This window comes from Triturus cristatus, chromosome 6 (assembly GCF_964204655.1).
Source record: "Triturus cristatus chromosome 6, aTriCri1.1, whole genome shotgun sequence".
Taxonomy (NCBI): Eukaryota; Metazoa; Chordata; class Amphibia; order Caudata; family Salamandridae; genus Triturus; species Triturus cristatus.
In genome coordinates this window covers 100,824,896-100,852,394 of record NC_140589.1, presented here as the reverse complement: position 1 = coordinate 100,852,394, position 27,499 = coordinate 100,824,896, and the positions used below count along the sequence as shown (strand labels likewise).

Genomic DNA, 27,499 nt, shown 5'->3' with positions numbered 1-27,499 from the left:
GCATGGAGGTAGACGTTTCTGAGTAACTTTTATTCATTTCTTAAAAGCCTATACTGTCAGGATGGCCGAGAGGTCTAAGGTGCTGTGTTTAGGCCACAGTCTCCTTTGGAGGCGTGGGTTCGAATCCAACTTCTGACATGCCTTTTGGAGATTTAATCTCCTTTATCAGGTTAACATCTGATGGAAGTTGCATCTGTTGGTCTTCACCTGGCACGTTATTCCGTTCTCCTCTTGTCAAGAGAGATGGGGTTTCTCATATATTTAGGTTCTATAACGTCTTGCTGACAAAGCGCAATCCTTACCAAATGAGCATAGGACCCATGTAAGAGGTCATCTGGAAGAGTCATGCTCTTGTATGCCCTGGCCAGACGGGCCCTGCAAATTTGGAAGAATGCCATGCATCTGGTAGACAACTGGACTCCAGCACACTTACAGCAATTTCCTTAGGGCTTTGATCAGGGGCTGCTTAAATTTGCATACTCCACCCTATGTTGTGACTTTGAGATCCCTTGTTGAAATTGCTTTAGCCAGCCAAGAGGTGGCTATTGTCTCAATTTCAAAGCAGCTTTGAGCCGTTCAAGTGGCTGGTGAATAGCACTTTCTCTTTGTTCGCCTCAAAGTTCTAAAGAGTTCTCCATAGGTCCTGCTCTGTACAGATTGTTCAAAGATCTGTTGGAAGTGCATATAATAGGATAAATAAATTGAGGGCATTCCTTTTCACTACCTCACCTGCATGGCTGTCTGGCCTCTGGAAGATGCTGGGAAAGCAAGTCAGGATGGCCGAGTGGTCTAAGGCGCTGCGTTCAGGTCGCAGTCTCCTCTGGAGGCGTGGGTTCAAATCCCACTTCTGACAGTCCTGTGTTTACTCTACTTTTTTTCTTGAGAAATATGATCATTTCCCTCGCAGTGGCTTATAGGATTGTCTTCTTGGAAGAGTGCAGTGAGTTTTTTTCTTGCTCTAGCCACTATTGGCCTAAGCTCTGTGCATTTTTTGGTTCCTAATATCTTTCTCACCCTTTAGATGAAAAAGCAGCATGGGGTCAGGATGGCCGAGTGGTCTAAGGCGCTGCGTTAAGGCCGCAGTCTCTCATGGAGGCGTGGGTTCGAATCCCGCTTCTGACAAAACTTGAATTCCATTTTCTCTCTCAGTTCCTTTAGAATCTCAGCTAAAAATTGGCAATGTAAATAATATCTGAATAAGTACCAAACTTCAGTTTCAACTGCAAATGCATTAGCCCTATTCTATCTTTAACGTTAATGTAATATTCTTCTAGCACTCGTGGTGTTTTATATTTCTTTTGTGGGGTACTTTAAAAATCTTTTTTATGAAAGAAATGGGTTACATTAAGTCTTGTGATGTTTTAGGTTTCCAATAAGGAGGTTTTAAATTTTATGTCACGTCATTTTCAGATGCTTCTTTCAAGAGATGTTTCCACTATAGAATGCAGAGCAAGGGCAAAAATACAAGTGATAGAGCGAGTGAGTGAGAAGGAGTGTTGTGGAAGAAGAGAATGAAACAAAGACAGAGTGAGTGAATGGCAGGGATGCATAGAAGAGGAGTCTAGTAGTGAAGGAGACCTGCTTTTCCCTGCTCTTGACCTCCCACCCATCCCCAAACAACCACAAACATACCTTCTGTGCAAAGTTGGTATGCAGAATTTCACGCCTCAGCAAGTGAGGGTGAGTCCCAGGCCAGGGGCTAAAGAGCAAAAGAGTGCCTGTGCTCAGACTTTCCCTGCTAGGGATAGTTTATCTGGAACAAGTCCTACTCTCTTGTATCCAGCAAGGATCTAGAAATCCTGCATGAATCTGCAAGGCACATTGGCAGCATAAATTTGCATAAACTGCCCCACCTATTGCCTTCCTACTTCCTGTGCTGTAGTTGTTTGTGTAGAGAGAGAGGTCGCAGGCAAGGAAATGTTGTGAGTCGGATACAGGACCCTAAATAGCTGGTGAGAGGTATGTGGTGTTCTAAAAGCATGAAAACTGTATACCTGTGAAATAAAGTGCTTTCGTATGTGTTCTTCTGTGTTTATTGTCCTGTGCATAAAGTTGCACCTTGTGTTTGAAGGTTTAAATTATTTCAGGCTTGCATGGAGGTAGACGTTTCTGAGTAACTTTTATTCATTTCTTAAAAGCCTATACTGTCAGGATGGCCGAGAGGTCTAAGGCGCTGTGTTTAGGCCACAGTCTCCTTTGGAGGCGTGGGTTCGAATCCCACTTCTGACATGCCTTTTGGAGATTTAATCTCCTTTATCAGGTTAACATCTGATGGAAGTTGCATCTGTTGGTCTTCACCTGGCACGTTATTCCGTTCTCCTCTTGTCAAGAGAGATGGGGTTTCTCATATATTTAGGTTCTATAACGTCTTGCTGACAAAGCGCAATCCTTACCAAATGAGCATAGGACCCATGTAAGAGGTCATCTGGAAGAGTCATGCTCTTGTATGCCCTGGCCAGACGGGCCCTGCAAATTTGGAAGAATGCCATTCATCTGGTGGACAACTGGACTCCAGCACACTTACAGCAATTTCCTCAGGGCTTTGATCAGGGGCTGCTTAAATTTGCATACTCCACCCTATGTTGTGACTTTGAGATCCCTTGTTGAAATTGCTTTAGCCAGCCAAGAGGTGGCTATTGTCTCAATTTCAAAGCAGCTTTGAGCCGTTCAAGTGGCTGGTGAATAGCACTTTCTCTTTGTTCGCCTCAAAGTTCTAAAGAGTTCTCCATAGGTCCTGCTCTGTACAGATTGTTCAAAGATCTGTTGGAAGTGCATATAATAGGATAAATAAATTGAGGGCATTCCTTTTCAGTACCTCACCTGCATGGCTGTCTGGCCTCTGGAAGATTCTGGGAAAGCAAGTCAGGATGGCCGAGTGGTCTAAGGCGCTGCGTTCAGGTCGCAGTCTCCTCTGGAGGCGTGGGTTCAAATCCCACTTCTGACAGTCCTGTGTTTTCTCTACTTTTTTTCTTGAGAAATATGATCATTTCCCTCGCAGTGGCTTATAGGATTGTCTTCTTGGAAGAGTGCAGTGAGTTTTTTCCTTGCTCTAGCCACTATTGGCCTAAGCTCTGTGCATTTTTTGGTTCCTAATATCTTTCTCACCCTTTAGATGAAAAAGCAGCATGGGGTCAGGATGGCCGAGTCGTCTAAGGCGCTGCGTTAAGGCCGCAGTCTCTCCTGGAGGCGTGGGATCAAATCCCACTTTTGACAAAACTTGAATTCCATTTTCTCTCTCAGTTCCTTTAGAATCTCAGCTAAAAATTGGCAATGTAAATAATATCTGAATAAGTACCAAACTTCAGGTTCAACTGCAAATGCATTTGCCCTATTCTATCTTTAACGTTAATGTAATATTCTTCTAGCACTCGTGGTGTTTTATATTTCTTTTGTGGGGTACTTTAAAAATCTTTTTTATGAAAGAAATGGGTTACATTAAGTCTTGTGATGTTTTAGGTTTCCAATAAGGAGGTTTTAAATTTTATGTCACGTCATTTTCAGATGCTTCATTCAAGAGATGTTTCCACTATAGAATGCAGTGCAAGGGCAAAAATACAAGTGATAGAGCGAGTGAGTGAGAAGGAGTATTGTGGAAGGAGAGAATGAAACAAAGACAGAGTGAGTGAATAGCAGGGAGGCATAGAAGAGGAGTCTAGTAGTGAAGGAGACCTGCTTTTCCCTGCTCTTGACCTCCCACCCATCCCCAAACAACCACAAACATACCTTCTGTGCAAAGTTGGTATGTAGAATTTCACGCCTCAGCAAGTGAGGGTGAGTCCCAGGCCAGGGGCTAAAGAGCAAAAGAGTGCCTGTGCACAGACTTTCCCTGCTAGGGATAGTTTATCTGGAACAAGGCCTACTCTCTTGTATCCAGCAAGGATCTAGAAATCCTGCATGAATCTGCAAGGCACATTGGCAGCATAAATTTGCATAAACTGCCCCACCTATTGCCTTCCTACTTCCTGTGCTGTAGTTGTTTGTGTAGAGAGAGAGGTCGCAGGCAAGGAAATGTTGTGAGTCGGATACAGGACCCTAAATAGCTGGTGAGAGGTATGTGGTGTTCTAAAAGCATGAAAACTGTATACCTGTGAAATAAAGTGCTTTCATATGTGTTCTTCTGTGTTTATTGTCCTGTGCATAAAGTTGCACCTTGTGTTTGAAGGTTTAAATTATTTCAGGCTTGCATGGAGGTAGACGTTTCTGAGTAACTTTTATTCATTTCTTAAAAGCCTATACTGTCAGGATGGCCGAGAGGTCTAAGGTGCTGTGTTTAGGCCACAGTCTCCTTTGGAGGCGTGGGTTCGAATCCCACTTCTGACATGCCTTTTGGAGATTTAATCTCCTTTATCAGGTTAACATCTGATGGAAGTTGCATCTGTTGGTCTTCACCTGGCACGTTATTCCGTTCTCCTCTTGTCAAGAGAGATGGGGTTTCTCATATATTTAGGTTCTATAACGTCTTGCTGACAAAGCGCAATCCTTACCAAATGAGCATAGGACCCATGTAAGAGGTCATCTGGAAGAGTCATGCTCTTGTATGCCCTGGCCAGACGGGCCCTGCAAATTTGGAAGAATGCCAAGCATCTGGTAGACAACTGGACTCCAGCACACTTACAGCAATTTCCTTAGGGCTTTGATCAGGGGCTGCTTAAATTTGCATACTCCACCCTATGTTGTGACTTTGAGATCCCTTGTTGAAATTGCTTTAGCCAGCCAAGAGGTGGCTATTGTCTCAATTTCAAAGCAGCTTTGAGCCGTTCAAGTGGCTGGTGAATAGCACTTTCTCTTTGTTCGCCTCAAAGTTCTAAAGAGTTCTCCATAGGTCCTGCTCTGTACAGATTGTTCAAAGATCTGTTGGAAGTGCATATAATAGGATAAGTAAATTGAGGGCATTCCTTTTCAGTACCTCACCTGCATGGCTGTTTGGCCTCTGGAAGATGCTGGGAAAGCAAGTCAGGATGGCCGAGTGGTCTAAGGCGCTGCGTTCAGGTCGCAGTCTCCTCTGGAGGCGTGGGTTCAAATCCCACTTCTGACAGTCCTGTGTTTACTCTACTTTTTTTCTTGAGAAATATGATCATTTCCCTCGCAGTGGCTTATAGGATTGTCTTCTTGGAAGAGTGCAGTGAGTTTTTTTCTTGCTCTAGCCACTATTGGCCTAAGCTCTGTACATTTTTTGGTTCCTAATATCTTTCTCACCCTTTAGATGAAAAAGCAGCATGGGGTCAGGATGGCCGAGTGGTCTAAGGCGCTGCGTTAATGCCGCAGTCTCTCATGGAGGCGTGGGTTCGAATCCCGCTTCTGACAAAACTTGAATTCCATTTTCTCTCTCAGTTCCTTTAGAATCTCAGCTAAAAATTGGCAATGTAAATAATATCTGAATAAGTACCAAACTTCAGTTTCAACTGCAAATGCATTTGCCCTATTCTATCTTTAACATTAATGTAATATTCTTCTAGCACTCGTGGTGTTTTATATTTCTTTTGTGGGGTACTTTAAAAATCTTTTTTATGAAAGAAATGGGTTACATTAAGTCTTGTGATGTTTTAGGTTTCCAATAAGGAGGTTTTAAATTTTATGTCACGTCATTTTCAGATGCTTCATTCAAGAGATGTTTCCACTATAGAATGCAGAGCAAGGGCAAAAATACAAGTGATAGAGCGAGTGAGTGAGAAGGAGTGTTGTGGAAGGAGAGAATGAAACAAAGACAGAGTGAGTGAACGGCAGGGAGGCATAGAAGAGGAGTCTAGTAGTGAAGGAGACCTGCTTTTCCCTGCTCTTGACCTCCCACCCATCCCCCAAACAACCACAAACATACCTTCTGTGCAAAGTTGGTATGCAGAATTTCACGCCTCAGCAAGTGAGGGTGAGTCCCAGGCCAGGGGCTAAAGAGCAAAAGAGTGCCTGTGCTCAGACTTTCCCTGCTAGGGATAGTTTATCTGGAACACGGCCTACTCTCTTGTATCCAGCAAGGATCTAGAAATCCTGCATGAATCTGCAAGGCACATTGGCAGCATAAATTTGCATAAACTGCCCCACCTATTGCCTTCCTACTTCCTGTGCTGTAGTTGTTTGTGTAGAGAGAGAGGTCGCAGGCAAGGAAATGTTGTGAGTCGGATACAGGACCTTAAATAGCTGGTGAGAGGTATGTGGTGTTCTAAAAGCATGAAAACTGTATACCTGTGAAATAAAGTGCTTTCGTATGTGTTCTTCTGTGTTTATTGTCCTGTGCATAAAGTTGCACCTTGTGTTTGAAGGTTTAAATTATTTCAGGCTTGCATGGAGGTAGACGTTTCTGAGTAACTTTTATTCATTTCTTAAAAGCCTATACTGTCAGGATGGCCGAGAGGTCTAAGGTGCTGTGTTTAGGCCACAGTCTCCTTTGGAGGCGTGGGTTCGAATCCAACTTCTGACATGCCTTTTGGAGATTTAATCTCCTTTATCAGGTTAACATCTGATGGAAGTTGCATCTGTTGGTCTTCACCTGGCACGTTATTCCGTTCTCCTCTTGTCAAGAGAGATGGGGTTTCTCATATATTTAGGTTCTATAACGTCTTGCTGACAAAGCGCAATCCTTACCAAATGAGCATAGGACCCATGTAAGAGGTCATCTGGAAGAGTCATGCTCTTGTATGCCCTGGCCAGACGGGCCCTGCAAATTTGGAAGAATGCCATGCATCTGGTAGACAACTGGACTCCAGCACACTTACAGCAATTTCCTTAGGGCTTTGATCAGGGGCTGCTTAAATTTGCATACTCCACCCTATGTTGTGACTTTGAGATCCCTTGTTGAAATTGCTTTAGCCAGCCAAGAGGTGGCTATTGTCTCAATTTCAAAGCAGCTTTGAGCCGTTCAAGTGGCTGGTGAATAGCACTTTCTCTTTGTTCGCCTCAAAGTTCTAAAGAGTTCTCCATAGGTCCTGCTCTGTACAGATTGTTCAAAGATCTGTTGGAAGTGCATATAATAGGATAAATAAATTGAGGGCATTCCTTTTCACTACCTCACCTGCATGGCTGTCTGGCCTCTGGAAGATGCTGGGAAAGCAAGTCAGGATGGCCGAGTGGTCTAAGGCGCTGCGTTCAGGTCGCAGTCTCCTCTGGAGGCGTGGGTTCAAATCCCACTTCTGACAGTCCTGTGTTTACTCTACTTTTTTTCTTGAGAAATATGATCATTTCCCTCGCAGTGGCTTATAGGATTGTCTTCTTGGAAGAGTGCAGTGAGTTTTTTTCTTGCTCTAGCCACTATTGGCCTAAGCTCTGTGCATTTTTTGGTTCCTAATATCTTTCTCACCCTTTAGATGAAAAAGCAGCATGGGGTCAGGATGGCCGAGTGGTCTAAGGCGCTGCGTTAAGGCCGCAGTCTCTCATGGAGGCGTGGGTTCGAATCCCGCTTCTGACAAAACTTGAATTCCATTTTCTCTCTCAGTTCCTTTAGAATCTCAGCTAAAAATTGGCAATGTAAATAATATCTGAATAAGTACCAAACTTCAGTTTCAACTGCAAATGCATTAGCCCTATTCTATCTTTAACGTTAATGTAATATTCTTCTAGCACTCGTGGTGTTTTATATTTCTTTTGTGGGGTACTTTAAAAATCTTTTTTATGAAAGAAATGGGTTACATTAAGTCTTGTGATGTTTTAGGTTTCCAATAAGGAGGTTTTAAATTTTATGTCACGTCATTTTCAGATGCTTCTTTCAAGAGATGTTTCCACTATAGAATGCAGAGCAAGGGCAAAAATACAAGTGATAGAGCGAGTGAGTGAGAAGGAGTGTTGTGGAAGAAGAGAATGAAACAAAGACAGAGTGAGTGAATGGCAGGGATGCATAGAAGAGGAGTCTAGTAGTGAAGGAGACCTGCTTTTCCCTGCTCTTGACCTCCCACCCATCCCCAAACAACCACAAACATACCTTCTGTGCAAAGTTGGTATGCAGAATTTCACGCCTCAGCAAGTGAGGGTGAGTCCCAGGCCAGGGGCTAAAGAGCAAAAGAGTGCCTGTGCTCAGACTTTCCCTGCTAGGGATAGTTTATCTGGAACAAGGCCTACTCTCTTGTATCCAGCAAGGATCTAGAAATCCTGCATGAATCTGCAAGGTACATTGGCAGCATAAATTTGCATAAACTGCCCCACCTATTGCCTTCCTACTTCCTGTGCTGTAGTTGTTTGTGTAGAGAGAGAGGTCGCAGGCAAGGAAATGTTGTGAGTCGGATACAGGACCCTAAATAGCTGGTGAGAGGTATGTGGTGTTCTAAAAGCATGAAAACTGTATACCTGTGAAATAAAGTGCTTTCGTATGTGTTCTTCTGTGTTTATTGTCCTGTGCATAAAGTTGCACCTTGTGTTTGAAGGTTTAAATTATTTCAGGCTTGCATGGAGGTAGACGTTTCTGAGTAACTTTTATTCATTTCTTAAAAGCTTATACTGTCAGGATGGCCGAGAGGTCTAAGGTGCTGTGTTTAGGCCACAGTCTCCTTTGGAGGCGTGGGTTCGAATCCCACTTCTGGCATGCCTTTTGGAGATTTAATCTCCTTTATCAGGTTAACATCTGATGGAAGTTGCATCTGTTGGTCTTCACCTGGCACATTATTCCGTTCTCCTCTTGTCAAGAGAGATGGGGTTTCTCATATATTTAGGTTCTATAACGTCTTGCTGACAAAGCGCAATCCTTACCAAATGAGCATAGGACCCATGTAAGAGGTCATCTGGAAGAGTCATGCTCTTGTATGCCCTGGCCAGACGGGCCCTGCAAATTTGGAAGAATGCCATGCATCTGGTAGACAACTGGACTCCAGCACACTTACAGCAATTTCCTTAGGGCTTTGATCAGGGGCTGCTTAAATTTGCATACTCCACCCTATGTTGTGACTTTGAGATCCTTTGTTAAAATTGCTTTAGCCAGCCAAGAGGTGGCTATTGTCTCAATTTCAAAGCAGCTTTGAGCCGTTCAAGTGGCTGGTGAATAGCACTTTCTCTTTGTTCGCCTCAAAGTTCTAAAGAGTTCTCCATAGGTCCTGCTCTGTACAGATTGTTCAAAGATCTGTTGGAAGTGCATATAATAGGATAAGTAAATTGAGGGCATTCCTTTTCAGTACCTCACCTGCATGGCTGTTTGGCCTCTGGTAGATGCTGGGAAAGCAAGTCCGGATGGCCGAGTGGTCTAAGGCGCTGCGTTCAGGTCGCAGTCTCCTCTGGAGGCGTGGGTTCAAATCCCACTTCTGACAGTCCTGTGTTTACTCTACTTTTTTTCTTGAGAAATATGATAATTTCCCTCGCAGTGGCTTATAGGATTGTCTTCTTGGAAGAGTGCAGTGAGTTTTTTTCTTGCTCTAGCCACTATTGGCCTAAGCTCTGTGCATTTTTTGGTTCCTAATATCTTTCTCACACTTTAGATGAAAAAGCAGCATGGGGTCAGGATGGCCGAGTGGTCTAAGGCGCTGCGTTAAGGCCGCAGTCTCTCATGGAGGCGTGGGTTCGAATCCCACTTCTGACAAAACTTGAATTCCATTTTCTCTCTCAGTTCCTTTAGAATCTCAGCTAAAAATTGGCAATGTAAATAATATCTGAATAAGTACCAAACTTCAGTCTCAAATGCATTTGCCCTATTCTATCTTTAACGTTAATGTAATATTCTTCTAGCACTCGTGGTGTTTTATATTTCTTTTGTGGGGTACTTTAAAAATCTTTTTTATGAAAGAAATGGGTTACATTAAGTCTTGTGATGTTTTAGGTTTCCAATAAGGAGGTTTTAAATTTTATGTCACGTCATTTTCAGATGCTTCATTCAAGAGATGTTTCCACTATAGAATGCAGAGCAAGGGCAAAAATACAAGTGATAGAGCGAGTGAGTGAGAAGGAGTGTTGTGGAAGGAGAGAATGAAACAAAGACAGAGTGAGTGAATGGCAGGGAGGCATAGAAGAGGAGTCTAGTAGTGAAGGAGACCTGCTTTTCCCTGCTCTTGACCTCCCACCCATCCCCAAACAACCACAAACATACCTTCTGTGCAAAGTTGGTATGCAGAATTTCACGCCTCAGCAAGTGAGGGTGAGTCCCAGGCCAGGGGCTAAAGAGCAAAAGAGTGCCTGTGCTCAGACTTTCCCTGCTAGGGATAGTTTATCTGGAACAAGGCCTACTCTCTTGTATCCAGCAAGGATCTAGAAATCCTGCATGAATCTGCAAGGCACATTGGCAGCATAAATTTGCATAAACTGCCCCACCTATTGCCTTCCTACTTCCTGTGCTGTAGTTGTTTGTGTAGAGAGAGAGGTCGCAGGCAAGGAAATGTTGTGAGTCGGATACAGGACCCTAAATAGCTGGTGAGAGGTATGTGGTGTTCTAAAAGCATGAAAACTGTATACCTGTGAAATAAAGTGATTTCGTATGTGTTCTTCTGTGTTTATTGTCCTGTGCATAAAGTTGCACCTTGTGTTTGAAGGTTTAAATTATTTCAGGCTTGCATGGAGGTAGACGTTTCTGAGTAACTTTTATTCATTTCTTAAAAGCCTATACTGTCAGGATGGCCGAGAGGTCTAAGTTGCTGTGTTTAGGCCACTGTCTCCTTTGGAGGCGTGGGTTCGAATCCCACTTCTGACATGCATTTTGGAGATTTAATCTCCTTTATCAGGTTAACATCTGATGGAAGTTGCATCTGTTGGTCTTCACCTGGCACGTTATTCCGTTCTCCTCTTGTCAAGAGAGATGGGGTTTCTCATATATTTAGGTTCTATAACGTCTTGCTGACAAAGCGCAATCCTTACCAAATGAGCATAGGACCCATGTAAGAGGTCATCTGGAAGAGTCATGCTCTTGTATGCCCTGGCCAGACGGGCCCTGCAAATTTGGAAGAATGCCATGCATCTGGTAGACAACTGGACTCCAGCACACTTACAGCAATTTCCTCAGGGCTTTGATCAGGGGCTGCTTAAATTTGCATACTCCACCCTATGTTGTGACTTTGAGATCCCTTGTTGAAATTGCTTTAGCCAGCCAAGAGGTGGCTATTGTCTCAATTTCAAAGCAGCTTTGAGCCGTTCAAGTGGCTGGTGAATAGCACTTTCTCTTTGTTTGCCTCAAAGTTCTAAAGAGTTCTCCATAGGTCCTGCTCTGTACAGATTGTTCAAAGATCTGTTGGAAGTGCATATAATAGGATAAATAAATTGAGGGCATTCCTTTTCAGTACCTCACCTGCATGGCTGTCTGGCCTCTGGAAGATGCTGGGAAAGCAAGTCAGGATGGCCGAGTGGTCTAAGGCGCTGCGTTCAGGTCGCAGTCTCCTCTGGAGGCGTGGGTTCAAATCCCACTTCTGACAGTACTGTGTTTACTCTACTTTTTTTCTTGAGAAATATGATCATTTACCTCGCAGTGGCTTATAGGATTGTCTTCTTGGAAGAGTGCAGTGAGTTTTTTTCTTGCTCTAGCCACTATTGGCCTAAGCTCTGTGCATTTTTTGGTTCCTAATATATTTCTCACCCTTTAGATGAAAAAGCAGCATGCAGTCAGGATGGCCCAGTGGTCTAAGGCGATGCGTTAAGGCCGCAGTCTCTCCTGGAGGCGTGGGTTCAAATCCAACTTCTGACAAAACTTGAATTCCATTTTCTCTCTCAGTTCCTTTAGAATCTCAGCTAAAAATTGGCAATGTAAATAATATCTGAATAAGTACCAAACTTCAGTTTCAACTGCAAATGCATTTGCCCTATTCTATCTTTAACGTTAATGTAATATTCTTCTAGCACTCGTGGTGTTTTATATTTCTTTTGTGGGGTACTTTAAAAATCTTTTTTATGAAAGAAATGGGTTACATTAAGTCTTGTGATGTTTTAGGTTTCCAATAAGGAGGTTTTAAATTTTATGTCACGTCATTTTCAGATGCTTCATTCAAGAGATGTTTCCACTATAGAATGCAGAGCAAGGGCAAAAATACAAGTGATAGAGCGAGTGAGTGAGAAGGAGTGTTGTGGAAGAAGAGAATGAAACAAAGACAGAGTGAGTGAATGGCAGGGATGCATAGAAGAGGAGTCTAGTAGTGAAGGAGACCTGCTTTTCCCTGCTCTTGACCTCCCACCCATCCCCAAACAACCACAAACATACCTTCTGTGCAAAGTTGGTATGCAGAATTTCACGCCTCAGCAAGTGAGGGTGAGTCCCAGGCCAGGGGCTAAAGAGCAAAAGAGTGCCTGTGCTCAGACTTTCCCTGCTAGGGATAGTTTATCTGGAACAAGGCCTACTCTCTTGTATCCAGCAAGGATCTAGAAATCCTGCATGAATCTGCAAGGTACATTGGCAGCATAAATTTGCATAAACTGCCCCACCTATTGCCTTCCTACTTCCTGTGCTGTAGTTGTTTGTGTAGAGAGAGAGGTCGCAGGCAAGGAAATGTTGTGAGTCGGATACAGGACCTTAAATAGCTGGTGAGAGGTATGTGGTGTTCTAAAAGCATGAAAACTGTATACCTGTGAAATAAAGTGCTTTCGTATGCGTTCTTCTGTGTTTATTGTCCTGTGCATAAAGTTGCACCTTGTGTTTGAAGGTTTAAATTATTTCAGGCTTGCATGGAGGTAGACGTTTCTGAGTAACTTTTATTCATTTCTTAAAAGCCTATACTGTCAGGATGGCCGAGAGGTCTAAGGTGCTGTGTTTAGGCCACAGTCTCCTTTGGAGGCGTGGGTTCGAATCCCACTTCTGACATGCCTTTTGGAGATTTAATCTCCTTTATCAGGTTAACATCTGATGGAAGTTGCATCTGTTGGTCTTCACCTGGCACGTTATTCCGTTCTCCTCTTGTCAAGAGAGATGGGGTTTCTCATATATTTAGGTTCTATAACGTCTTGCTGACAAAGCGCAATCCTTACCAAATGAGCATAGGACCCATGTAAGAGGTCATCTGGAAGAGTCATGCTCTTGTATGCCCTGGCCAGACGGGCCCTGCAAATTTGGAAGAATGCCATGCATCTGGTAGACAACTGGACTCCAGCACACTTACAGCAATTTCCTTAGGGCTTTGATCAGCGGCTGCTTAAATTTGCATACTCCACCCTATGTTGTGACTTTGAGATCCCTTGTTGAAATTGCTTTAGCCAGCCAAGAGGTGGCTATTGTCTCAATTTCAAAGCAGCTTTGAGCCGTTCAAGTGGCTGGTGAATAGCACTTTCTCTTTGTTCGCCTCAAAGTTCTAAAGAGTTCTCCATAGGTCCTGCTCTGTACAGATTGTTCAAAGATCTGTTGGAAGTGCATATAATAGGATAAATAAATTGAGGGCATTCCTTTTCACTACCTCACCTGCATGGCTGTCTGGCCTCTGGAAGATGCTGGGAAAGCAAGTCAGGATGGCCGAGTGGTCTAAGGCGCTGCGTTCAGGTCGCAGTCTCCTCTGGAGGCGTGGGTTCAAATCCCACTTCTGACAGTCCTGTGTTTACTCTACTTTTTTTCTTGAGAAATATGATCATTTCCCTCGCAGTGGCTTATAGGATTGTCTTCTTGGAAGAGTGCAGTGAGTTTTTTTCTTGCTCTAGCCACTATTGGCCTAAGCTCTGTGCATTTTTTGGTTCCTAATATCTTTCTCACCCTTTAGATGAAAAAGCAGCATGGGGTCAGGATGGCCGAGTGGTCTAAGGCGCTGCGTTAATGCCGCAGTCTCTCATGGAGGCGTGGGTTCGAATCCCGCTTCTGACAAAACTTGAATTCCATTTTCTCTCTCAGTTCCTTTAGAATCTCAGCTAAAAATTGGCAATGTAAATAATATCTGAATAAGTACCAAACTTCAGTTTCAACTGCAAATGCATTTGCCCTATTCTATCTTTAACATTAATGTAATATTCTTCTAGCACTCGTGGTGTTTTATATTTCTTTTGTGGGGTACTTTAAAAATCTTTTTTATGAAAGAAATGGGTTACATTAAGTCTTGTGATGTTTTAGGTTTCCAATAAGGAGGTTTTAAATTTTATGTCACGTCATTTTCAGATGCTTCATTCAAGAGATGTTTCCACTATAGAATGCAGAGCAAGGGCAAAAATACAAGTGATAGAGCGAGTGAGTGAGAAGGAGTGTTGTGGAAGGAGAGAATGAAACAAAGACAGAGTGAGTGAACGGCAGGGAGGCATAGAAGAGGAGTCTAGTAGTGAAGGAGACCTGCTTTTCCCTGCTCTTGACCTCCCACCCATCCCCCAAACAACCACAAACATACCTTCTGTGCAAAGTTGGTATGCAGAATTTCACGCCTCAGCAAGTGAGGGTGAGTCCCAGGCCAGGGGCTAAAGAGCAAAAGAGTGCCTGTGCTCAGACTTTCCCTGCTAGGGATAGTTTATCTGGAACACGGCCTACTCTCTTGTATCCAGCAAGGATCTAGAAATCCTGCATGAATCTGCAAGGCACATTGGCAGCATAAATTTGCATAAACTGCCCCACCTATTGCCTTCCTACTTCCTGTGCTGTAGTTGTTTGTGTAGAGAGAGAGGTCGCAGGCAAGGAAATGTTGTGAGTCGGATACAGGACCTTAAATAGCTGGTGAGAGGTATGTGGTGTTCTAAAAGCATGAAAACTGTATACCTGTGAAATAAAGTGCTTTCGTATGTGTTCTTCTGTGTTTATTGTCCTGTGCATAAAGTTGCACCTTGTGTTTGAAGGTTTAAATTATTTCAGGCTTGCATGGAGGTAGACGTTTCTGAGTAACTTTTATTCATTTCTTAAAAGCCTATACTGTCAGGATGGCCGAGAGGTCTAAGGTGCTGTGTTTAGGCCACAGTCTCCTTTGGAGGCGTGGGTTCGAATCCAACTTCTGACATGCCTTTTGGAGATTTAATCTCCTTTATCAGGTTAACATCTGATGGAAGTTGCATCTGTTGGTCTTCACCTGGCACGTTATTCCGTTCTCCTCTTGTCAAGAGAGATGGGGTTTCTCATATATTTAGGTTCTATAACGTCTTGCTGACAAAGCGCAATCCTTACCAAATGAGCATAGGACCCATGTAAGAGGTCATCTGGAAGAGTCATGCTCTTGTATGCCCTGGCCAGACGGGCCCTGCAAATTTGGAAGAATGCCATGCATCTGGTAGACAACTGGACTCCAGCACACTTACAGCAATTTCCTTAGGGCTTTGATCAGGGGCTGCTTAAATTTGCATACTCCACCCTATGTTGTGACTTTGAGATCCCTTGTTGAAATTGCTTTAGCCAGCCAAGAGGTGGCTATTGTCTCAATTTCAAAGCAGCTTTGAGCCGTTCAAGTGGCTGGTGAATAGCACTTTCTCTTTGTTCGCCTCAAAGTTCTAAAGAGTTCTCCATAGGTCCTGCTCTGTACAGATTGTTCAAAGATCTGTTGGAAGTGCATATAATAGGATAAATAAATTGAGGGCATTCCTTTTCACTACCTCACCTGCATGGCTGTCTGGCCTCTGGAAGATGCTGGGAAAGCAAGTCAGGATGGCCGAGTGGTCTAAGGCGCTGCGTTCAGGTCGCAGTCTCCTCTGGAGGCGTGGGTTCAAATCCCACTTCTGACAGTCCTGTGTTTACTCTACTTTTTTTCTTGAGAAATATGATCATTTCCCTCGCAGTGGCTTATAGGATTGTCTTCTTGGAAGAGTGCAGTGAGTTTTTTTCTTGCTCTAGCCACTATTGGCCTAAGCTCTGTGCATTTTTTGGTTCCTAATATCTTTCTCACCCTTTAGATGAAAAAGCAGCATGGGGTCAGGATGGCCGAGTGGTCTAAGGCGCTGCGTTAAGGCCGCAGTCTCTCATGGAGGCGTGGGTTCGAATCCCGCTTCTGACAAAACTTGAATTCCATTTTCTCTCTCAGTTCCTTTAGAATCTCAGCTAAAAATTGGCAATGTAAATAATATCTGAATAAGTACCAAACTTCAGTTTCAACTGCAAATGCATTAGCCCTATTCTATCTTTAACGTTAATGTAATATTCTTCTAGCACTCGTGGTGTTTTATATTTCTTTTGTGGGGTACTTTAAAAATCTTTTTTATGAAAGAAATGGGTTACATTAAGTCTTGTGATGTTTTAGGTTTCCAATAAGGAGGTTTTAAATTTTATGTCACGTCATTTTCAGATGCTTCTTTCAAGAGATGTTTCCACTATAGAATGCAGAGCAAGGGCAAAAATACAAGTGATAGAGCGAGTGAGTGAGAAGGAGTGTTGTGGAAGAAGAGAATGAAACAAAGACAGAGTGAGTGAATGGCAGGGATGCATAGAAGAGGAGTCTAGTAGTGAAGGAGACCTGCTTTTCCCTGCTCTTGACCTCCCACCCATCCCCAAACAACCACAAACATACCTTCTGTGCAAAGTTGGTATGCAGAATTTCACGCCTCAGCAAGTGAGGGTGAGTCCCAGGCCAGGGGCTAAAGAGCAAAAGAGTGCCTGTGCTCAGACTTTCCCTGCTAGGGATAGTTTATCTGGAACAAGGCCTACTCTCTTGTATCCAGCAAGGATCTAGAAATCCTGCATGAATCTGCAAGGTACATTGGCAGCATAAATTTGCATAAACTGCCCCACCTATTGCCTTCCTACTTCCTGTGCTGTAGTTGTTTGTGTAGAGAGAGAGGTCGCAGGCAAGGAAATGTTGTGAGTCGGATACAGGACCCTAAATAGCTGGTGAGAGGTATGTGGTGTTCTAAAAGCATGAAAACTGTATACCTGTGAAATAAAGTGCTTTCGTATGTGTTCTTCTGTGTTTATTGTCCTGTGCATAAAGTTGCACCTTGTGTTTGAAGGTTTAAATTATTTCAGGCTTGCATGGAGGTAGACGTTTCTGAGTAACTTTTATTCATTTCTTAAAAGCTTATACTGTCAGGATGGCCGAGAGGTCTAAGGTGCTGTGTTTAGGCCACAGTCTCCTTTGGAGGCGTGGGTTCGAATCCCACTTCTGGCATGCCTTTTGGAGATTTAATCTCCTTTATCAGGTTAACATCTGATGGAAGTTGCATCTGTTGGTCTTCACCTGGCACATTATTCCGTTCTCCTCTTGTCAAGAGAGATGGGGTTTCTCATATATTTAGGTTCTATAACGTCTTGCTGACAAAGCGCAATCCTTACCAAATGAGCATAGGACCCATGTAAGAGGTCATCTGGAAGAGTCATGCTCTTGTATGCCCTGGCCAGACGGGCCCTGCAAATTTGGAAGAATGCCATGCATCTGGTAGACAACTGGACTCCAGCACACTTACAGCAATTTCCTTAGGGCTTTGATCAGGGGCTGCTTAAATTTGCATACTCCACCCTATGTTGTGACTTTGAGATCCTTTGTTAAAATTGCTTTAGCCAGCCAAGAGGTGGCTATTGTCTCAATTTCAAAGCAGCTTTGAGCCGTTCAAGTGGCTGGTGAATAGCACTTTCTCTTTGTTCGCCTCAAAGTTCTAAAGAGTTCTCCATAGGTCCTGCTCTGTACAGATTGTTCAAAGATCTGTTGGAAGTGCATATAATAGGATAAGTAAATTGAGGGCATTCCTTTTCAGTACCTCACCTGCATGGCTGTTTGGCCTCTGGTAGATGCTGGGAAAGCAAGTCCGGATGGCCGAGTGGTCTAAGGCGCTGCGTTCAGGTCGCAGTCTCCTCTGGAGGCGTGGGTTCAAATCCCACTTCTGACAGTCCTGTGTTTACTCTACTTTTTTTCTTGAGAAATATGATAATTTCCCTCGCAGTGGCTTATAGGATTGTCTTCTTGGAAGAGTGCAGTGAGTTTTTTTCTTGCTCTAGCCACTATTGGCCTAAGCTCTGTGCATTTTTTGGTTCCTAATATCTTTCTCACACTTTAGATGAAAAAGCAGCATGGGGTCAGGATGGCCGAGTGGTCTAAGGCGCTGCGTTAAGGCCGCAGTCTCTCATGGAGGCGTGGGTTCGAATCCCACTTCTGACAAAACTTGAATTCCATTTTCTCTCTCAGTTCCTTTAGAATCTCAGCTAAAAATTGGCAATGTAAATAATATCTGAATAAGTACCAAACTTCAGTCTCAAATGCATTTGCCCTATTCTATCTTTAACGTTAATGTAATATTCTTCTAGCACTCGTGGTGTTTTATATTTCTTTTGTGGGGTACTTTAAAAATCTTTTTTATGAAAGAAATGGGTTACATTAAGTCTTGTGATGTTTTAGGTTTCCAATAAGGAGGTTTTAAATTTTATGTCACGTCATTTTCAGATGCTTCATTCAAGAGATGTTTCCACTATAGAATGCAGAGCAAGGGCAAAAATACAAGTGATAGAGCGAGTGAGTGAGAAGGAGTGTTGTGGAAGGAGAGAATGAAACAAAGACAGAGTGAGTGAATGGCAGGGAGGCATAGAAGAGGAGTCTAGTAGTGAAGGAGACCTGCTTTTCCCTGCTCTTGACCTCCCACCCATCCCCAAACAACCACAAACATACCTTCTGTGCAAAGTTGGTATGCAGAATTTCACGCCTCAGCAAGTGAGGGTGAGTCCCAGGCCAGGGGCTAAAGAGCAAAAGAGTGCCTGTGCTCAGACTTTCCCTGCTAGGGATAGTTTATCTGGAACAAGGCCTACTCTCTTGTATCCAGCAAGGATCTAGAAATCCTGCATGAATCTGCAAGGCACATTGGCAGCATAAATTTGCATAAACTGCCCCACCTATTGCCTTCCTACTTCCTGTGCTGTAGTTGTTTGTGTAGAGAGAGAGGTCGCAGGCAAGGAAATGTTGTGAGTCGGATACAGGACCCTAAATAGCTGGTGAGAGGTATGTGGTGTTCTAAAAGCATGAAAACTGTATACCTGTGAAATAAAGTGATTTCGTATGTGTTCTTCTGTGTTTATTGTCCTGTGCATAAAGTTGCACCTTGTGTTTGAAGGTTTAAATTATTTCAGGCTTGCATGGAGGTAGACGTTTCTGAGTAACTTTTATTCATTTCTTAAAAGCCTATACTGTCAGGATGGCCGAGAGGTCTAAGTTGCTGTGTTTAGGCCACTGTCTCCTTTGGAGGCGTGGGTTCGAATCCCACTTCTGACATGCATTTTGGAGATTTAATCTCCTTTATCAGGTTAACATCTGATGGAAGTTGCATCTGTTGGTCTTCACCTGGCACGTTATTCCGTTCTCCTCTTGTCAAGAGAGATGGGGTTTCTCATATATTTAGGTTCTATAACGTCTTGCTGACAAAGCGCAATCCTTACCAAATGAGCATAGGACCCATGTAAGAGGTCATCTGGAAGAGTCATGCTCTTGTATGCCCTGGCCAGACGGGCCCTGCAAATTTGGAAGAATGCCATGCATCTGGTAGACAACTGGACTCCAGCACACTTACAGCAATTTCCTCAGGGCTTTGATCAGGGGCTGCTTAAATTTGCATACTCCACCCTATGTTGTGACTTTGAGATCCCTTGTTGAAATTGCTTTAGCCAGCCAAGAGGTGGCTATTGTCTCAATTTCAAAGCAGCTTTGAGCCGTTCAAGTGGCTGGTGAATAGCACTTTCTCTTTGTTTGCCTCAAAGTTCTAAAGAGTTCTCCATAGGTCCTGCTCTGTACAGATTGTTCAAAGATCTGTTGGAAGTACATATAATAGGATAAATAAATTGAGGGCATTCCTTTTCAGTACCTCACCTGCATGGCTGTCTGGCCTCTGGAAGATGCTGGGAAAGCAAGTCAGGATGGCCGAGTGGTCTAAGGCGCTGCGTTCAGGTCGCAGTCTCCTCTGGAGGCGTGGGTTCAAATCCCACTTCTGACAGTACTGTGTTTACTCTACTTTTTTTCTTGAGAAATATGATCATTTACCTCGCAGTGGCTTATAGGATTGTCTTCTTGGAAGAGTGCAGTGAGTTTTTTTCTTGCTCTAGCCACTATTGGCCTAAGCTCTGTGCATTTTTTGGTTCCTAATATATTTCTCACCCTTTAGATGAAAAAGCAGCATGCAGTCAGGATGGCCCAGTGGTCTAAGGCGATGCGTTAAGGCCGCAGTCTCTCCTGGAGGCGTGGGTTCAAATCCAACTTCTGACAAAACTTGAATTCCATTTTCTCTCTCAGTTCCTTTAGAATCTCAGCTAAAAATTGGCAATGTAAATAATATCTGAATAAGTACCAAACTTCAGTTTCAACTGCAAATGCATTTGCCCTATTCTATCTTTAACGTTAATGTAATATTCTTCTAGCACTCGTGGTGTTTTATATTTCTTTTGTGGGGTACTTTAAAAATCTTTTTTATGAAAGAAATGGGTTACATTAAGTCTTGTGATGTTTTAGGTTTCCAATAAGGAGGTTTTAAATTTTATGTCACGTCATTTTCAGATGCTTCATTCAAGAGATGTTTCCACTATAGAATGCAGAGCAAGGGCAAAAATACAAGTGATAGAGCGAGTGAGTGAGAAGGAGTGTTGTGGAAGAAGAGAATGAAACAAAGACAGAGTGAGTGAATGGCAGGGATGCATAGAAGAGGAGTCTAGTAGTGAAGGAGACCTGCTTTTCCCTGCTCTTGACCTCCCACCCATCCCCAAACAACCACAAACATACCTTCTGTGCAAAGTTGGTATGCAGAATTTCACGCCTCAGCAAGTGAGGGTGAGTCCCAGGCCAGGGGCTAAAGAGCAAAAGAGTGCCTGTGCTCAGACTTTCCCTGCTAGGGATAGTTTATCTGGAACAAGGCCTACTCTCTTGTATCCAGCAAGGATCTAGAAATCCTGCATGAATCTGCAAGGTACATTGGCAGCATAAATTTGCATAAACTGCCCCACCTATTGCCTTCCTACTTCCTGTGCTGTAGTTGTTTGTGTAGAGAGAGAGGTCGCAGGCAAGGAAATGTTGTGAGTCGGATACAGGACCTTAAATAGCTGGTGAGAGGTATGTGGTGTTCTAAAAGCATGAAAACTGTATACCTGTGAAATAAAGTGCTTTCGTATGCGTTCTTCTGTGTTTATTGTCCTGTGCATAAAGTTGCACCTTGTGTTTGAAGGTTTAAATTATTTCAGGCTTGCATGGAGGTAGACGTTTCTGAGTAACTTTTATTCATTTCTTAAAAGCCTATACTGTCAGGATGGCCGAGAGGTCTAAGGTGCTGTGTTTAGGCCACAGTCTCCTTTGGAGGCGTGGGTTCGAATCCCACTTCTGACATGCCTTTTGGAGATTTAATCTCCTTTATCAGGTTAACATCTGATGGAAGTTGCATCTGTTGGTCTTCACCTGGCACGTTATTCCGTTCTCCTCTTGTCAAGAGAGATGGGGTTTCTCATATATTTAGGTTCTATAACGTCTTGCTGACAAAGCGCAATCCTTACCAAATGAGCATAGGACCCATGTAAGAGGTCATCTGGAAGAGTCATGCTCTTGTATGCCCTGGCCAGACGGGCCCTGCAAATTTGGAAGAATGCCATGCATCTGGTAGACAACTGGACTCCAGCACACTTACAGCAATTTCCTTAGGGCTTTGATCAGCGGCTGCTTAAATTTGCATACTCCACCCTATGTTGTGACTTTGAGATCCCTTGTTGAAATTGCTTTAGCCAGCCAAGAGGTGGCTATTGTCTCAATTTCAAAGCAGCTTTGAGCCGTTCAAGTGGCTGGTGAATAGCACTTTCTCTTTGTTCGCCTCAAAGTTCTAAAGAGTTCTCCATAGGTCCTGCTCTGTACAGATTGTTCAAAGATCTGTTGGAAGTGCATATAATAGGATAAATAAATTGAGGGCATTCCTTTTCACTACCTCACCTGCATGGCTGTCTGGCCTCTGGAAGATGCTGGGAAAGCAAGTCAGGATGGCCGAGTGGTCTAAGGCGCTGCGTTCAGGTCGCAGTCTCCTCTGGAGGCGTGGGTTCAAATCCCACTTCTGACAGTCCTGTGTTTACTCTACTTTTTTTCTTGAGAAATATGATCATTTCCCTCGCAGTGGCTTATAGGATTGTCTTCTTGGAAGAGTGCAGTGAGTTTTTTTCTTGCTCTAGCCACTATTGGCCTAAGCTCTGTGCATTTTTTGGTTCCTAATATCTTTCTCACCCTTTAGATGAAAAAGCAGCATGGGGTCAGGATGGCCGAGTGGTCTAAGGCGCTGAGTTAAGGCCGCAGTCTCTCCTGGAGGCGTGGGATCAAATCCCACTTCTGACAAAACTTGAATTCCATTTTCTCTCTCAGTTCCTTTAGAATCTCAGCTAAAAATTGGCAATGTAAATAATATCTGAATAAGTACCAAACTTCAGTTTCAACTGCAAATGCATTTGCCCTATTCTATCTTTAACGTTAATGTAATATTCTTCTAGCACTCGTGGTGTTTTATATTTCTTTTGTGGGGTACTTTAAAAATCTTTTTTATGAAAGAAATGGGTTACATTAAGTCTTGTGATGTTTTAGGTTTCCAATAAGGAGGTTTTAAATTTTATGTCACGTCATTTTCAGATGCTTCATTCAAGAGATGTTTCCACTATAGAATACAGTGCAAGGGCAAAAATACAAGTGATAGAGCGAGTGAGTGAGAAGGAGTATTGTGGAAGGAGAGAATGAAACAAAGACAGAGTGAGTGAATAGCAGGGAGGCATAGAAGAGGAGTCTAGTAGTGAAGAAGACCTGCTTTTCCCTGCTCTTGACCTCCCACCCATCCCCAAACAACCACAAACATACCTTCTGTGCAAAGTTGGTATGCAGAATTTCACGCCTCAGCAAGTGAGGGTGAGTCCCAGGCCAGGGGCTAAAGAGCAAAAGAGTGCCTGTGCTCAGACTTTCCCTGCTAGGGATAGTTTATCTGGAACAAGGCCTACTCTCTTGTATCCAGCAAGGATCTAGAAATCCTGCATGAATCTGCAAGGCACATTGGCAGCATAAATTTGCATAAACTGCCCCACCTATTGCCTTCCTACTTCCTGTGCTGTAGTTGTTTGTGTAGAGAGAGAGGTCGCAGGCAAGGAAATGTTGTGAGTCGGATACAGGACCCTAAATAGCTGGTGAGAGGTATGTGGTGTTCTAAAAGCATGAAAACTGTATACCTGTGAAATAAAGTGCTTTTGTATGTGTTCTTCTGTGTTTATTGTCCTGTGCATAAAGTTGCACCTTGTGTTTGAAGGTTTAAATTATTTCAGGCTTGCATGGAGGTAGACGTTTCTGAGTAACTTTTATTCATTTCTTAAAAGCCTATACTGTCAGGATGGCCGAGAGGTCTAAGGTGCTGTGTTTAGGCCACAGTCTCCTTTGGAGGCATGGGTTCGAATCCCACTTCTGGCATGCCTTTTGGAGATTTAATCTCCTTTATCAGGTTAACATCTGATGGAAGTTGCATCTGTTGGTCTTCACCTGGCACGTTATTCCGTTCTCCTCTTGTCAAGAGAGATGGGGTTTCTCATATATTTAGGTTCTATAACGTCTTGCTGACAAAGCGCAATCCTTACCAAATGAGCATAGGACCCATGTAAGAGGTCATCTGGAAGAGTCATGCTCTTGTATGCCCTGGCCAGACGGGCCCTGCAAATTTGGAAGAATACCATGCATCTGGTAGACAACTGGACTCCAGCACACTTACAGCAATTTCCTCAGGGCTTTGATCAGGGGCTGCTTAAATTTGCATACTCCACCCTATGTTGTGACTTTGAGATCCCTTGTTGAAATTGCTTTAGCCAGCCAAGAGGTGGCTATTGTCTCAATTTCAAAGCAGCTTTGAGCCGTTCAAGTGGCTGGTGAATAGCACTTTCTCTTTGTTCGCCTCAAAGTTCTAAAGAGTTCTCCATAGGTCCTGCTCTGTACAGATTGTTCAAAGATCTGTTGGAAGTGCATATAATAGGATAAATAAATTGAGGGCATTCCTTTTCAGTACCTCACCTGCATGGCTGTCTGGCCTCTGGAAGATGCTGGGAAAGCAAGTCAGGATGGCAGAGTGGTCTAAGGCGCTGCGTTCAGGTCGCAGTCTCCTCTGGAGGTGTGGGTTCAAATCCCACTTCTGACAGTCCTGTGTTTACTCTACTTTTTTTCTTGAGAAATACGATCATTTCCCTCGCAGGGGCTTATAGGATTGTCTTCTTGGAAGAGTGCAGTGAGTTTTTTTCTTGCTCTAGCCACTATTGGCCTAAGCTCTGTGCATTTTTTGGTTCCTAATATATTTCTCACCCTTTAGATGAAAAAGCAGCATGGGGTCAGGATGGCCGAGTGGTCTAAGGCGCTGCGTTAAGGCCGCAGTCTCTCCTGGAGGCGTGGGTTCGAATCCCACTTCTGACAAAACTTGAATTCCATTTTCTCTCTCAGTTCCTTTAGAATCTCAGCTAAAAATTGGCAATGTAAATAATATCTGAATAAGTACCCAACTTCAGTTTCAACTGCATATGCATTTGCCCTATTCTATCTTTAACGTTAATGTAATATTCTTCTAGCACTCGTGGTGTTTTATATTTCTTTTGTGGGGTACTTTAAAAATCTTTTTTATGAAAGAAATGGGTTACATTAAGTCTTGTGATGTTTTAGGTTTCCAATAGGGAGGTTTTAAATTTTATGTCACGTCATTTTCAGATGCTTCATTCAAGAGATGTTTCCACTATAGAATGCAGAGCAAGGGCAAAAATACAAGTGATAGAGCGAGTGAGTGAGAAGGAGTGTTGTGGAAGAAGAGAATGAAACAAAGACAGAGTGAGTGAATGGCAGGGAGGCATAGAAGAGGAGTCTAGTAGTGAAGGAGACCTGCTTTTCCCTGCTCTTGACCTCCCACCCATCCCCAAACAACCACAAACATACCTTCTGTGCAAAGTTGGTATGCATAATTTCACGCCTCAGCAAGTGAGGGTGAGTCCCAGGCCAGGGGCTAAAGAGCAAAAGAGTGCCTGTGCTCAGACTTTCCCTGCTAGGGATAGTTTATCTGGAACAAGTCCTACTCTCTTGTATCCAGCAAGGATCTAGAAATCCTACATGAATCTGCAAGGCACATTGGCAGCATAAATTTGCATAAACTGCCCCTCCTATTGCCTTCCTACTTCCTGTGCTGTAGTTGTTTGTGTAGAGAGAGAGGTCGCAGGCAAGGAAATGTTGTGAGTCGGATACAGGACCCTAAATAGCTGGTGAGAGGTATGTGGTGTTCTAAAAGCATGAAAACTGTATACCTGTGAAATAAAGTGCTTTTGTATGTGTTCTTCTGTGTTTATTGTCCTGTGCATAAAGAAGCACCTTGTGTTTGAAGGTTTAAATTATTTCAGGCTTGCATGGAGGTAGACGTTTCTGAGTAACTTTTATTCATTTCTTAAAAGCCTATACTGTCAGGATGACCGAGAGGTCTAAGGCGCTGTGTTTAGGCCACAGTCTCCTTTGGAGGCGTGGGTTCGAATCCCACTTCTGACATGCCTTTTGGAGATTTAATCTCCTTTATCAGGTTAACATCTGATGGAAGTTGCATCTGTTGGTCTTCACCTGGCACGTTATTCCGTTCTCCTCTTGTCAAGAGAGATGGGGTTTCTCATATATTTAGTTTCTATAACGTCTTGCTGACAAAGCGCAATCCTCACCAAATGAGCATAGGACCCATGTAAGAGGTCATCTGGAAGAGTCATGCTCTTGTATGCCCTGGCCAGACGGGCCCTGCAAATTTGGAAGAATGCCATGCATCTGGTAGACAACTGGACTTCAGCACACTTACAGCAATTTCCTTAGGGCTTTGATCAGGGGCTGCTTAAATTTGCATACTCCACCCTATGTTGTGACTTTGAGATCCCTTGTTGAAATTGCTTTAGCCAGCCAAGAGGTGGCTATTGTCTCAATTTCAAAGCAGCTTTGAACCGTTCAAGTGGCTGGTGAATAGCACTTTCTCTTTGTTCGCCTCAAAGTTCTAAAGAGTTCTCCATAGGTCCTGCTCTGTACAGATTGTTCAAAGATCTGTTGGAAGTGCATATAATAGGATAAATAAATTGAGGGCATTCCTTTTCAGTACCTCACCTGCGTGGCTGTCTGGCCTCTGGAAGATGCTGGGAAAGCAAGTCAGGATGGCCGAGTGGTCTAAGGCGCTGCGTTCAGGTCGCAATCTCCTCTGGAGGCGTGGGTTCAAATCCCACTTCTGACAGTCCTGTGTTTACTCTAATTATTTTCTTGAGAAATATGATCATTTCCCTCGCAGTGGCTTATAGGATTGTCTTCTTGGAAGAGTGCAGTGAGTTTTTTTCTTGCTCTAGCCACTATTGGCCTAAGCTCTGTGCATTTTTTGGTTCCTAATATCTTTCTCACCCTTTAGATGAAAAAGTAGCATGGGGTCAGGATGGCCGAGTGGTCTAAGGTGCTGCGTTTAGGCCGCAGTCTCTGCTGGAGGCGTGGGTTCGAATCCCACTTCTGACAAAACTTGAATTCCATTTTCTCTCTCAGTTCCTTTAGAATCTCAGCTAAAAATTGGCAATGTAAATAATATCTGAATAAGTACCAAACTTCAGTTTCAACTGCAAATGCATTTGCCCTATTCTATCTTTAACGTTAATGTAATATTCTTCTAGCACTCGTGGTGTTTTATATTTCTTTTGTGGGGTACTTTAAAAATCTTTTTTATGAAAGAAATGGGTTACATTAAGTCTTGTGATGTTTTAGGTTTCCAATAAGGAGGTTTTAAATTTTATGTCACGTCATTTTCAGATGCTTCATTCAAGAGATGTTTCCACTATAGAATGCAGAGCAAGGGCAAAAATACAAGTGATAGAGCGAGTGAGTGAGAAGGAGTGTTGTGGAAGAAGAGAATGAAACAAAGACAGAGTGAGTGAATGGCAGGGATGCATAGAAGAGGAGTCTAGTAGTGAAGGAGACCTGCTTTTCCCTGCTCTTGACCTCCCACCCATCCCCAAACAACCACAAACATACCTTCTGTGCAAAGTTGGTATGCAGAATTTCACGCCTCAGCAAGTGAGGGTGAGTCCCAGGCCAGGGGCTAAAGAGCAAAAGAGTGCCTGTGCTCAGACTTTCCCTGCTAGGGATAGTTTATCTGGAACAAGGCCTACTCTCTTGTATCCAGCAAGGATCTAGAAATCCTGCATGAATCTGCAAGGTACATTGGCAGCATAAATTTGCATAAACTGCCCCACCTATTGCCTTCCTACTTCCTGTGCTGTAGTTGTTTGTGTAGAGAGAGAGGTCGCAGGCAAGGAAATGTTGTGAGTCGGATACAGGACCTTAAATAGCTGGTGAGAGGTATGTGGTGTTCTAAAAGCATGAAAACTGTATACCTGTGAAATAAAGTGCTTTCGTATGTGTTCTTCTGTGTTTATTGTCCTGTGCATAAAGTTGCACCTTGTGTTTGAAGGTTTAAATTATTTCAGGCTTGCATGGAGGTAGACGTTTCTGAGTAACTTTTATTCATTTCTAAAAAACCTATACTGTCAGGATGGCCGAGAGGTCTAAGGTGCTGTGTGTAGGCCACAGTCTCCTTTGGAGGCGTGGGTTCGAATCCCACTTCTGACATGCCTTTTGGAGATTTAATCTCCTTTATCAGGTTAACATCTGATGGAAGTTGCATCTGTTGGTCTTCACCTGGCACGTTATTCCGTTCTCCTCTTGTCAAGAGAGATGGGGTTTCTCATATATTTAGGTTCTATAACGTCTTGCTGACAAAGCGCAATCCTTACCAAATGAGCATAGGACCCATGTAA

General features: G+C 43.4%; 25 non-coding genes across 25 annotated transcripts; all 25 read left to right on the top strand.

The window, feature by feature from the left end:
• Window positions 1-770: 770 nt before the first annotated feature.
• On the top strand, window positions 771-853 carry TRNAL-CAG (transfer RNA leucine (anticodon CAG)). Its single transcript has one exon. It is a non-coding gene; the product is annotated as a tRNA-Leu (tRNA).
• Window positions 854-1,039: 186 nt separating this feature from the next.
• Window positions 1,040-1,122, top strand: TRNAL-AAG (transfer RNA leucine (anticodon AAG)). Its single transcript has one exon. It is a non-coding gene; the product is annotated as a tRNA-Leu (tRNA).
• A 1,024-nt stretch (window positions 1,123-2,146) lies between these two features.
• Window positions 2,147-2,229, top strand: TRNAL-UAG (transfer RNA leucine (anticodon UAG)). Its single transcript has one exon. It is a non-coding gene; the product is annotated as a tRNA-Leu (tRNA).
• Window positions 2,230-2,861: 632 nt separating this feature from the next.
• Window positions 2,862-2,944, top strand: TRNAL-CAG (transfer RNA leucine (anticodon CAG)). Its single transcript has one exon. It is a non-coding gene; the product is annotated as a tRNA-Leu (tRNA).
• A 1,293-nt stretch (window positions 2,945-4,237) lies between these two features.
• TRNAL-UAG (transfer RNA leucine (anticodon UAG)) lies at window positions 4,238-4,320 on the top strand. Its single transcript has one exon. It is a non-coding gene; the product is annotated as a tRNA-Leu (tRNA).
• A 632-nt stretch (window positions 4,321-4,952) lies between these two features.
• On the top strand, window positions 4,953-5,035 carry TRNAL-CAG (transfer RNA leucine (anticodon CAG)). The gene has a single exon. It is a non-coding gene; the product is annotated as a tRNA-Leu (tRNA).
• A 2,009-nt stretch (window positions 5,036-7,044) lies between these two features.
• TRNAL-CAG (transfer RNA leucine (anticodon CAG)) lies at window positions 7,045-7,127 on the top strand. The gene has a single exon. It is a non-coding gene; the product is annotated as a tRNA-Leu (tRNA).
• A 186-nt stretch (window positions 7,128-7,313) lies between these two features.
• On the top strand, window positions 7,314-7,396 carry TRNAL-AAG (transfer RNA leucine (anticodon AAG)). Its single transcript has one exon. It is a non-coding gene; the product is annotated as a tRNA-Leu (tRNA).
• Window positions 7,397-8,420: 1,024 nt separating this feature from the next.
• Window positions 8,421-8,503, top strand: TRNAL-UAG (transfer RNA leucine (anticodon UAG)). The gene has a single exon. It is a non-coding gene; the product is annotated as a tRNA-Leu (tRNA).
• A 632-nt stretch (window positions 8,504-9,135) lies between these two features.
• TRNAL-CAG (transfer RNA leucine (anticodon CAG)) lies at window positions 9,136-9,218 on the top strand. The gene has a single exon. It is a non-coding gene; the product is annotated as a tRNA-Leu (tRNA).
• A 186-nt stretch (window positions 9,219-9,404) lies between these two features.
• On the top strand, window positions 9,405-9,487 carry TRNAL-AAG (transfer RNA leucine (anticodon AAG)). The gene has a single exon. It is a non-coding gene; the product is annotated as a tRNA-Leu (tRNA).
• A 1,733-nt stretch (window positions 9,488-11,220) lies between these two features.
• Window positions 11,221-11,303, top strand: TRNAL-CAG (transfer RNA leucine (anticodon CAG)). Its single transcript has one exon. It is a non-coding gene; the product is annotated as a tRNA-Leu (tRNA).
• A 1,293-nt stretch (window positions 11,304-12,596) lies between these two features.
• Window positions 12,597-12,679, top strand: TRNAL-UAG (transfer RNA leucine (anticodon UAG)). The gene has a single exon. It is a non-coding gene; the product is annotated as a tRNA-Leu (tRNA).
• A 632-nt stretch (window positions 12,680-13,311) lies between these two features.
• On the top strand, window positions 13,312-13,394 carry TRNAL-CAG (transfer RNA leucine (anticodon CAG)). The gene has a single exon. It is a non-coding gene; the product is annotated as a tRNA-Leu (tRNA).
• Window positions 13,395-15,403: 2,009 nt separating this feature from the next.
• On the top strand, window positions 15,404-15,486 carry TRNAL-CAG (transfer RNA leucine (anticodon CAG)). The gene has a single exon. It is a non-coding gene; the product is annotated as a tRNA-Leu (tRNA).
• Window positions 15,487-15,672: 186 nt separating this feature from the next.
• Window positions 15,673-15,755, top strand: TRNAL-AAG (transfer RNA leucine (anticodon AAG)). The gene has a single exon. It is a non-coding gene; the product is annotated as a tRNA-Leu (tRNA).
• A 1,024-nt stretch (window positions 15,756-16,779) lies between these two features.
• Window positions 16,780-16,862, top strand: TRNAL-UAG (transfer RNA leucine (anticodon UAG)). The gene has a single exon. It is a non-coding gene; the product is annotated as a tRNA-Leu (tRNA).
• A 632-nt stretch (window positions 16,863-17,494) lies between these two features.
• On the top strand, window positions 17,495-17,577 carry TRNAL-CAG (transfer RNA leucine (anticodon CAG)). The gene has a single exon. It is a non-coding gene; the product is annotated as a tRNA-Leu (tRNA).
• A 186-nt stretch (window positions 17,578-17,763) lies between these two features.
• TRNAL-AAG (transfer RNA leucine (anticodon AAG)) lies at window positions 17,764-17,846 on the top strand. Its single transcript has one exon. It is a non-coding gene; the product is annotated as a tRNA-Leu (tRNA).
• A 1,733-nt stretch (window positions 17,847-19,579) lies between these two features.
• On the top strand, window positions 19,580-19,662 carry TRNAL-CAG (transfer RNA leucine (anticodon CAG)). Its single transcript has one exon. It is a non-coding gene; the product is annotated as a tRNA-Leu (tRNA).
• A 1,293-nt stretch (window positions 19,663-20,955) lies between these two features.
• TRNAL-UAG (transfer RNA leucine (anticodon UAG)) lies at window positions 20,956-21,038 on the top strand. Its single transcript has one exon. It is a non-coding gene; the product is annotated as a tRNA-Leu (tRNA).
• Window positions 21,039-21,670: 632 nt separating this feature from the next.
• Window positions 21,671-21,753, top strand: TRNAL-CAG (transfer RNA leucine (anticodon CAG)). The gene has a single exon. It is a non-coding gene; the product is annotated as a tRNA-Leu (tRNA).
• A 2,277-nt stretch (window positions 21,754-24,030) lies between these two features.
• On the top strand, window positions 24,031-24,113 carry TRNAL-AAG (transfer RNA leucine (anticodon AAG)). The gene has a single exon. It is a non-coding gene; the product is annotated as a tRNA-Leu (tRNA).
• A 1,739-nt stretch (window positions 24,114-25,852) lies between these two features.
• On the top strand, window positions 25,853-25,935 carry TRNAL-CAG (transfer RNA leucine (anticodon CAG)). The gene has a single exon. It is a non-coding gene; the product is annotated as a tRNA-Leu (tRNA).
• A 186-nt stretch (window positions 25,936-26,121) lies between these two features.
• Window positions 26,122-26,204, top strand: TRNAL-UAG (transfer RNA leucine (anticodon UAG)). The gene has a single exon. It is a non-coding gene; the product is annotated as a tRNA-Leu (tRNA).
• The last annotated feature ends 1,295 nt before the right edge of the window (window positions 26,205-27,499 follow it).